We start from the raw sequence: 8140 nt of genomic DNA, 5'->3' as shown, positions 1-8140 counted from the left end.
AACAAACAAAATAACTATGTCAATTGGACATGCTTTGATACTATATCTGCCCTTGAATTTTTACTTGATAACATTTTTGTTCGCTTTGGAGATTCCGTATATCGTCAAGTTATCGGAATTCCAATGAGGACTAACTGTGCACCACTTATTACGGACCTGTTTTTGTATTGTTATGAGTTACAATTTATGACTAAAATCAGCAAAGACCCATCGAAACAACATCTGATACAAAAAATTAACAATACTTTTAGATATTTGGATGATATATTGGCTCTCCATAATGACGACTTCAGTGTGTATACTAAAGAAATTTATCCTTTTGAACTTACTTTAAATAAAGCTAATACTAACAATGACCACTGTCCTTTCCTCGATCTTGATATCTATATCATTAACGGTAAGCTTAATACAAAAATTTATGATAAAAGAGATGATTTTTCATTTCCTATCGTTAATTATCCATTTTTAGATGGTGACGTTCCCTTGTCACCATCTTATGGTGTTTATATATCTCAACTTGTACGATTCGCTCGTGTATGTAACAACGTATTAGATTTTAGCGAGAGAAATTTATGTATTACTGAAAAATTATTACACCAGTGTTTTCGATATCATAAACTAGTCAAAACATTTACTAAATTTTATCATCATTCGTAAATATAGCTCAACATGCAGATATCTTATACGTTCGGGTATTTCACATCCAATCTTTTATGGTAATATTCTTTACAAAGCACAAAAATGTCAGTATTCACCTCAAAAGCTAACACAACCTTTAAACAGACTTATTAAGAAGGGATATAGTTACGATACTGTTGTCAGGTCATTAAAGATTGCATATTTTGGCTTTAATTTTAATTCACTTATAGGGTATTTGCATCGGAATTAAACACATTTATTCTAAAACCAGTTGTTGGCATGACACGGGTTATGTTCTTCTCATATATTTTATGACGGTATAATACTAAACCCCTAACAGGAGGGATTGTGCCTGATATTCATATGATGAAGACATAATCTTTTAATCAGTTTAATTGAGGTCTAGAGCTGGCATGTAAGTAACTGCTAGTAGTCTGTTGTTATTTATGCATTATTGTCATTTTCTTTATTTTCTTTTGACATCGGACTCGGATTTCTCTTATACTGAGTTTTACTGTACGTACTGTTGTGCGTTTGTTTTTTCTACATTGGCTAGAGGTATAGGGGGAGGGTTGAGATCTCAAAAAACATGTTTAACCCCGCCGCATTTTTGCGCCTGTCTCAAGTCAGGAGCCTCTGGCCTTTGTTAGTCTTGTATCATTTTTAAATTTAGTTTCCTGTGTATAATTTGGAGTTTAGTATGACGTCCATTATCACTGAACTAGTATAAATATTTGTTTAGGGGCCAGCTGAAGGACGCCTTCGGGTGCGGGAGTTTCTCGCTGCATTGAAGACCCATTGGTGGCCTTCGGCTGTTGTCTGTTCTATGGTCGGGTTGTTGTCTCTTTGACACATTCCCCATTTCCATTCTCAATTTTAAAGGGTACATTACAAGTATCAGACTTAAACCTTTCATCCGTTAAACATTGAACTAAACACTCGATTGATTCTATGCGTTCGAAGCGTACGAAATGTATGAGTTTTCATTTTCTACCTTTTTCACTTTTAGAATTTAGAATCTTTAAAAAAAATAATTTGTAATTCTTTAATTTAATGCATTGATGGAGTCGAAGTTGTCATATTTTCTTAGATACTGTCGCGTCATTCTCATAACCAAATGTAAAGAACATAAATTCTTGGTCACTGTTTCGATAACTTCCAATGCATTTGTAAGAGTTGTCTCTCATTACCAAGGTTACCCCTTGAATACAATAATTTTGACTAAATACGCGCCTCAAAGAAATGTTTGCAGACCGTTTTTTAAAACTATGCTGTAGTAATTGAAGACTATTGGTGTATGGTATAAGTAATCGCTCACATGATGTATGGTTAGTAAAAAAAAAATAGTTCATTGGTTCATGTCTGTAATATCTGTTTCTAATAAATTGTTATGTTATAAAATTGGCCGTTAGTTATCTCGTTTGAATTGTTTCATATTTTCCTGTCAAGGGTTTACACGGGGTCAGTTTTCTTTTTCGCCTTTCGTTTCGCTAAAACAATATGTGTTCGCCTTTCTTATATATTTTTTTGTTGACAACTTATTTCACTTCTTGCAAAACAGCTGAATTTCATTTTGCGGGACCCTCGTTTCATGTCCATCTTGGTGTAATATTGAATCCCAGTGTGCATTAATCCCAAATCTCTATTTCATAATAAACATTTTGATAAATGAACACTGAATGAAAACAATATTTTTGTTTACATTTGTGAATTCTGTAAAATTAAATTATAAAGTCAATAAAACTTTCCTATTGTCCCCTTTTCGTGGTTATCAGAGTCCCAATACTACATTCAATTATATTTGTATCTAAAACATTAGCGTGGTCTCTCCAATTTTACTTTATGGCTCTGAAATATGGGGTCATGTGAATGTTGACATGATTGAAAAGGTGCACTTATGTTTCCTGAAGAGGGTCCTGAATGTAAGATCAACAGCACCTTATTTCCGCTAATAATTAATATTAAAACTAAATTACTTTGCTTTTGGTCAACGTTAGTCCAAAGCGGTAATAGCAAATTATCCGGGATTTTGTATCAGTTAATGTATAACTTACATCTTTCAGGTCAATACTTATTAAAATGGTTATCTTCTCTGAAACAAATATTAGAGGATACATGATTTTTTTGTGTCTGGAATGCACAGGGTGTCATCAAAAGTTCGGATATTGAAAAAGAAATAAAACAGAGATTAGTTGACCAATTCGGAAAACGTCTATTTCCTGATATGACAAACTCGTCAAGCGGTGTGTTTTATGCGTCATACAAAACTATGTTTTGTTTAGAGCAATATTTACCCAATCTTAAAGTGGCAGATCGTTATATCTACAGTAGATTTAGATGTTCAAATATCAAAATCCCTATTGAAGTTGGTAGGTGGAAAAATACACCAAAAGAAGATCGTATATGCCGTCACTGCGATTCAAATACAATTGGTGACGAATATCAATATTTTTACATGTACCAATGAACAAATTATGTCATTAAGAGAAAGTTATATACCTACATATTACACAAAAAATCCTTCCCAATTAGAATTTATAGGTCTATTATCACACTGTAATGTGCTAGTTCGAACAAAACTGTGCTAGTTCGAACAAAACTGTGCACGTTTTTAAGTCATTTAGAAAAGATATTATCATAATTTATAGCATGGTACAATGTAGTATTAAATTAAAACTTTATTCACGTTGCAATTCAAATAAGTGCCAAATAAATCAACCAAATATGGTATAATTCAATTCTATTGTATGATATCGCTAATTTATTTATTGTGTGTCTTGCTTGCAAATGTATAATTATGTAATTGTTAACTAACTATGTTTAAAATAGGAGCGCTAACATTATTGCGAATTGCCGAATTCAAATCTATTATTATGATATATGTTAAATAAACAACTGAGTTACTTGACATAGGTAAAGTCATTTGGCCATACAATATTCCCAAACAATACAATTAACACCTTTTATTGATAAGTTTATTGTCGATAGCTATCAAATGATTATGCCTTTTGCTAATCAGATGATTATTCATTTTCTATCACGAATGAAAAGTGTGGCGAGTTCAATGTTTAAAAGCCGACTGAAAAGGAAAACTCAGAGAGGTCCTAAAACAAATACAAGACGGACGATGTGAAACCGCTACTATAACAATTTTATCACAAACCATTTTTGCCAATAACAATTTTCATTGCAACAATTTAGATTTTTTTTCTCGCAAAATATGAAAATTACTACTTAAAGCCCAGTTCATGTCGGGGCCTCTTATGGCCGACTATACTGTATAGGTTTTTTTTCATTGTTAAAGGCCATACGGTTGCTTATAATGGCTTACATCCACAATATTGGAATTTAGTTGTCTCATTGGCAATCATACCACATCTCCTTATTCGTTTATAATAATAGAAGAAAAAAGTGAAATAACAAAAATACTGAACTCCAAGGAAAATTCAAAACGGAAGGTTCCTTATCAAATGGCAAAATCGAAAGCTCAAACAGATCAAACGAATGGATAACAACTGTCATATTCCTGACTTGGTACAGGCATTTTCTCATGTAGAAAATGGTGGATTAAACTTGGTTTTATATCTAGCCAAACCTCTCACTTGTATGACAGTTGCATGAAATTCCACTACACCGACAACAATGTTCGAACAAAACAAACAGACATAACAGGCAAAAATGTCAAAAATAGGGGTACAGCAGTCAACATTGTGTTATAATCTTAATCACTATAAAAACAAACAAATATGTCAACAAAGAAGAACAAAAAGGCATATAGACAAAGCACATTAGCAAAAACGAAAGACAAGAATACAAAAAATTACCATAGCACAATAACACAATGACGGAATGTATAAGTACCGAGCCACGTCAAATGGATATCACCAAAAATGGACTAAACAGTATAAGTAATAATTTAGAAAGACAAATAAAAGAACACTATAACACGTAATTAAGATGATTAACATTGTCAGTACCTAGAACCTTGATGTGTGAATAGGAGAAATGAAGAAGTTGGTGAATGAGAAATGATAAGAGAGTGAGAAGGACGACTTAGACGACCCTTCAAGAACATGTTTGTTTATTGTGTTGTTTATATATGTTAGCAAACTATTTATGTTTCGATAAGAAAATTTAAATGCACTGTTTTCAAATTAGCAATCATAGAACATTTTCTTTTTATAAAACTAATCTATTTTAACTTAATTTTAGCTTTTAAATGCAAAATTGAAGTTCTGTAAATTTTGCTAATTTAACCTTTCTATAATCTTTTCACAGTGCACCTTAACAATGAGCAACCACTAGGAGATATTGAAATAATTTTACCAACAGAACTAACGTTCGACGTGAAAGTAAAAGAAGAAAAAGTAGTTGGGGAAATCTGGAAAGGTACTTTAAATGTTAAGTTTATATTATTATTGATGATAAAAAATTAAGAATTAAGAAAAATTCAGATAAGATGTCAAATATATCAATATCCACTTATTTCAGACCAATAGTATTATCATCAAAATCGTTCTGGTTTGAAATGCCTACCAACAAATTAGTTGTGTTTCCTGAAAATTCGTTAATTTAGATAAGAATACTTTTAGAAAATTTGAAAAGCGTTAAGAACAAAAAAGAAAAAAACCCGATAAACCGCTGTTATGACATTGGAAGATACACGAACAATGATTTAAAAAATGCGATACGTTTTCTATAAATTTTTATGGTTCATATTGTGAGATTCAGCAGCATAGTCACCCCGTAAAAAGTCAATTAACAGAAATACCGAACTCCAAGGGAAATTCAAAACGGAAAGTCCTTATAGAATGGCAAAATTAAAAGTATATCACAAATGGACTGAACAGTAAAGGTTGTTAATGTACAAGGACAGATAAAAAGAACACTATAACATAAGTCATTATAGGGACTATAACTTCACAACAGTTGCGTTTTACCATAACAGTATATATCTTTTAAGTCAAGAGTTTAGTGGTCCATGTACTCATGAATGTTGTCGTAACCTAATGTTCTGTCTGTTCAAAGTTAACGACTGATCTTACATATATTCGGATCTAGGTGAAATCAACATAAAAAGTAAATTTGGTCCTAGATTGTTTTTATTGGTGAAGAAGAAGTAATTTTTAGCAGGTCCGCTACACTTTTTTGTAAGATGATTTCAAGGCTTGTATGCACACCCGTTCTGAAGTTGTAACTTTGGCTGGTCTGCTCCAAACTAAAATAAAGTTGTCTTTATATACATGTAGTTGGTTAAAATTATTTCAAAAACTGTCCTTGTTTCTCGATATTCACATACTGAATACAATTGTTCTGTTTTTAATAAAACTATTCTGATTTGTATATATATGAGTGCAAGTTCAGATCTGTTATGAAATGGAAACATTATAATGATCTGATGAATTATTTTCAAACATTGTCCGAGATTTTTTCTGAAGTCTGATGAGGTGAAGTAGAATTTTAGGCCTGGTATCTTTTGTGTTTATATATAGAATGTATAATTAACTGACTGTTTCTGAATTGACTAAACTAAGAAACTTACCTTGAAGAAGATATACATGAATTTATATTTGAACTTGTTTTTTCGAAGTCACGATACATTTAAGTCAACATTGATGAAATTTCTGATTTCCCGTCAATGTTCTTAATCTATGCTAACTCAATTTATTATAAATATAAACTCATAATGTATATCATCAGGGTGAAATGATTTCCATATATCCTTTAACGAATATATAATTATATAGATCAATTTTCAAGTGAACAAATTCATAAACTCTTCGTTTGCTTGCTCATTTTCTGCTCAAATCGCCATTGCCAGCGACGTTATTTTGCTTTCTGAAATATTTGACGATGTTATGTTATTTTTCTGACAGAAAATATTGTCATAGAAGAGAACTTATTAAAACAAAAAGGGGGTTGCCATGCGCTGCGCTTTCAAATTTCAGATTAGATGATGAGCTCAATTCTGGTAATATGTTGGTCGCCGGTGTCATATGGATAAAATAACTCACAAAATTATTTGCACACAGAACGAAAAAAACTAAATAACGTAACAACTTGTTTATAACGAAAGCGCGTATCAAAATGAATTCGTGAGTGATATATATTTGTGGAAAAAAGTGAAATAAAACAAATAACGATTAATTTACTCTACAATATTACTTCTTGCAGAACGTAGATTTCAATAATGTCAGAAAATTTTTTAAAGGGGCATTTGCTGTCAAATTCATATTCACAGATTTGACTCAAATCCTCGTATTTGATTTATAACATACTAAAACGTGTATCCAAATTATAAAAAGTATAAAATAATCAATTTCCGATGCACGGACTCGATATGTATCAACATATCGTGTGTATTTTAGTCAAGACGCCATCTAATCAACCATCGAGGTGACATCCGAAGACTGCCGATGCTCATATAACCCGATATAAACATAAACAAAGATATAAATAGATAACGAACTCGTGCAATTAGATTTTCCTAGGTCTGTTTGATTTCATATTATAGGTTTAAAACATATGTTTATAATCGTTTTTACCTGTATAAGTATTAGTTCTTGTAGATCGAATCAGTCAACCAAATGGTTTGCCCTTGCTTCACTTCCAATGTTGACATTCTTTTCTTTTTAATAGCTGAACACGCCTAGTTCATGCTTAACCCATCTCTAGCTAAGGGTTAAATTGGAGTTCACACGAATAGGATTTAATGAGGTAGAATTATGCATTTGCAAGTGAATAATTCATTAGCGATGTTTCTTTGCTTATTTTGACAAAACTGAACCAAATTGCCTGCTAAAAGCAAATTATTATATCACACTTTCATTAATGATTGAACAAAAACAAATCACATATTATTTTTTTCTACATCTTGTAGCTAATGCCCCTTTAATATTCTTTATGATTGATAAAAAAACCTGAACAATTAATTCCTCGTCTTTTATATGTTTTCGTCAAATCGATTTTCTAAAGTATCTATAGTCAATTTCGCAACCTAGTCGAATATTTCAATCAAATATTTAATAAAACAAATGAGCATGTTTTATAAAAAGTGATAAAACTTGTAAGACCCTAAGGGTGACTTGAGTATAGAAATATGGCCACTTTGGTCTTATATCAACCAGCAGAAAAACCCTTGCCAAAGTGTGATGTACGTTGGATGTGGGGGATGTATGAATGCGCAGCCACGTCCGGTCAGAATGAGGACCTTAAATATTTAAAAAGAGTGCCATTGCAAAACTTTTTATACATGTTAAAGGGTCAGAAGTGGCAAAATGTATGCTCCAATCCAGCCTGCCATTGTTTTATAGTGGCAATTGACACTTATTTTGTGAAATGGGTCATTCCGCTGTATTATAATTATAAATTGTTCATACTAGTTAAAAATGTCCTATAAAATGTTAAACCGAGAACATATTTAGATGAAAGAATTTAGTTAAAGATTTTTTCTACTTATTTTATTATGATGTTATACTGAATAGTAAAAAAAAACTTTATT

Source organism: Mytilus californianus, unplaced genomic scaffold (assembly GCF_021869535.1).
Source record: "Mytilus californianus isolate M0D057914Y unplaced genomic scaffold, xbMytCali1.0.p SCAF_11, whole genome shotgun sequence".
NCBI lineage: Eukaryota > Metazoa > Mollusca > Bivalvia > Mytilida > Mytilidae > Mytilus > Mytilus californianus.
The sequence above is the reverse complement of the archived record's forward strand: the minus strand, read 5'-3'. Positions refer to the sequence as shown.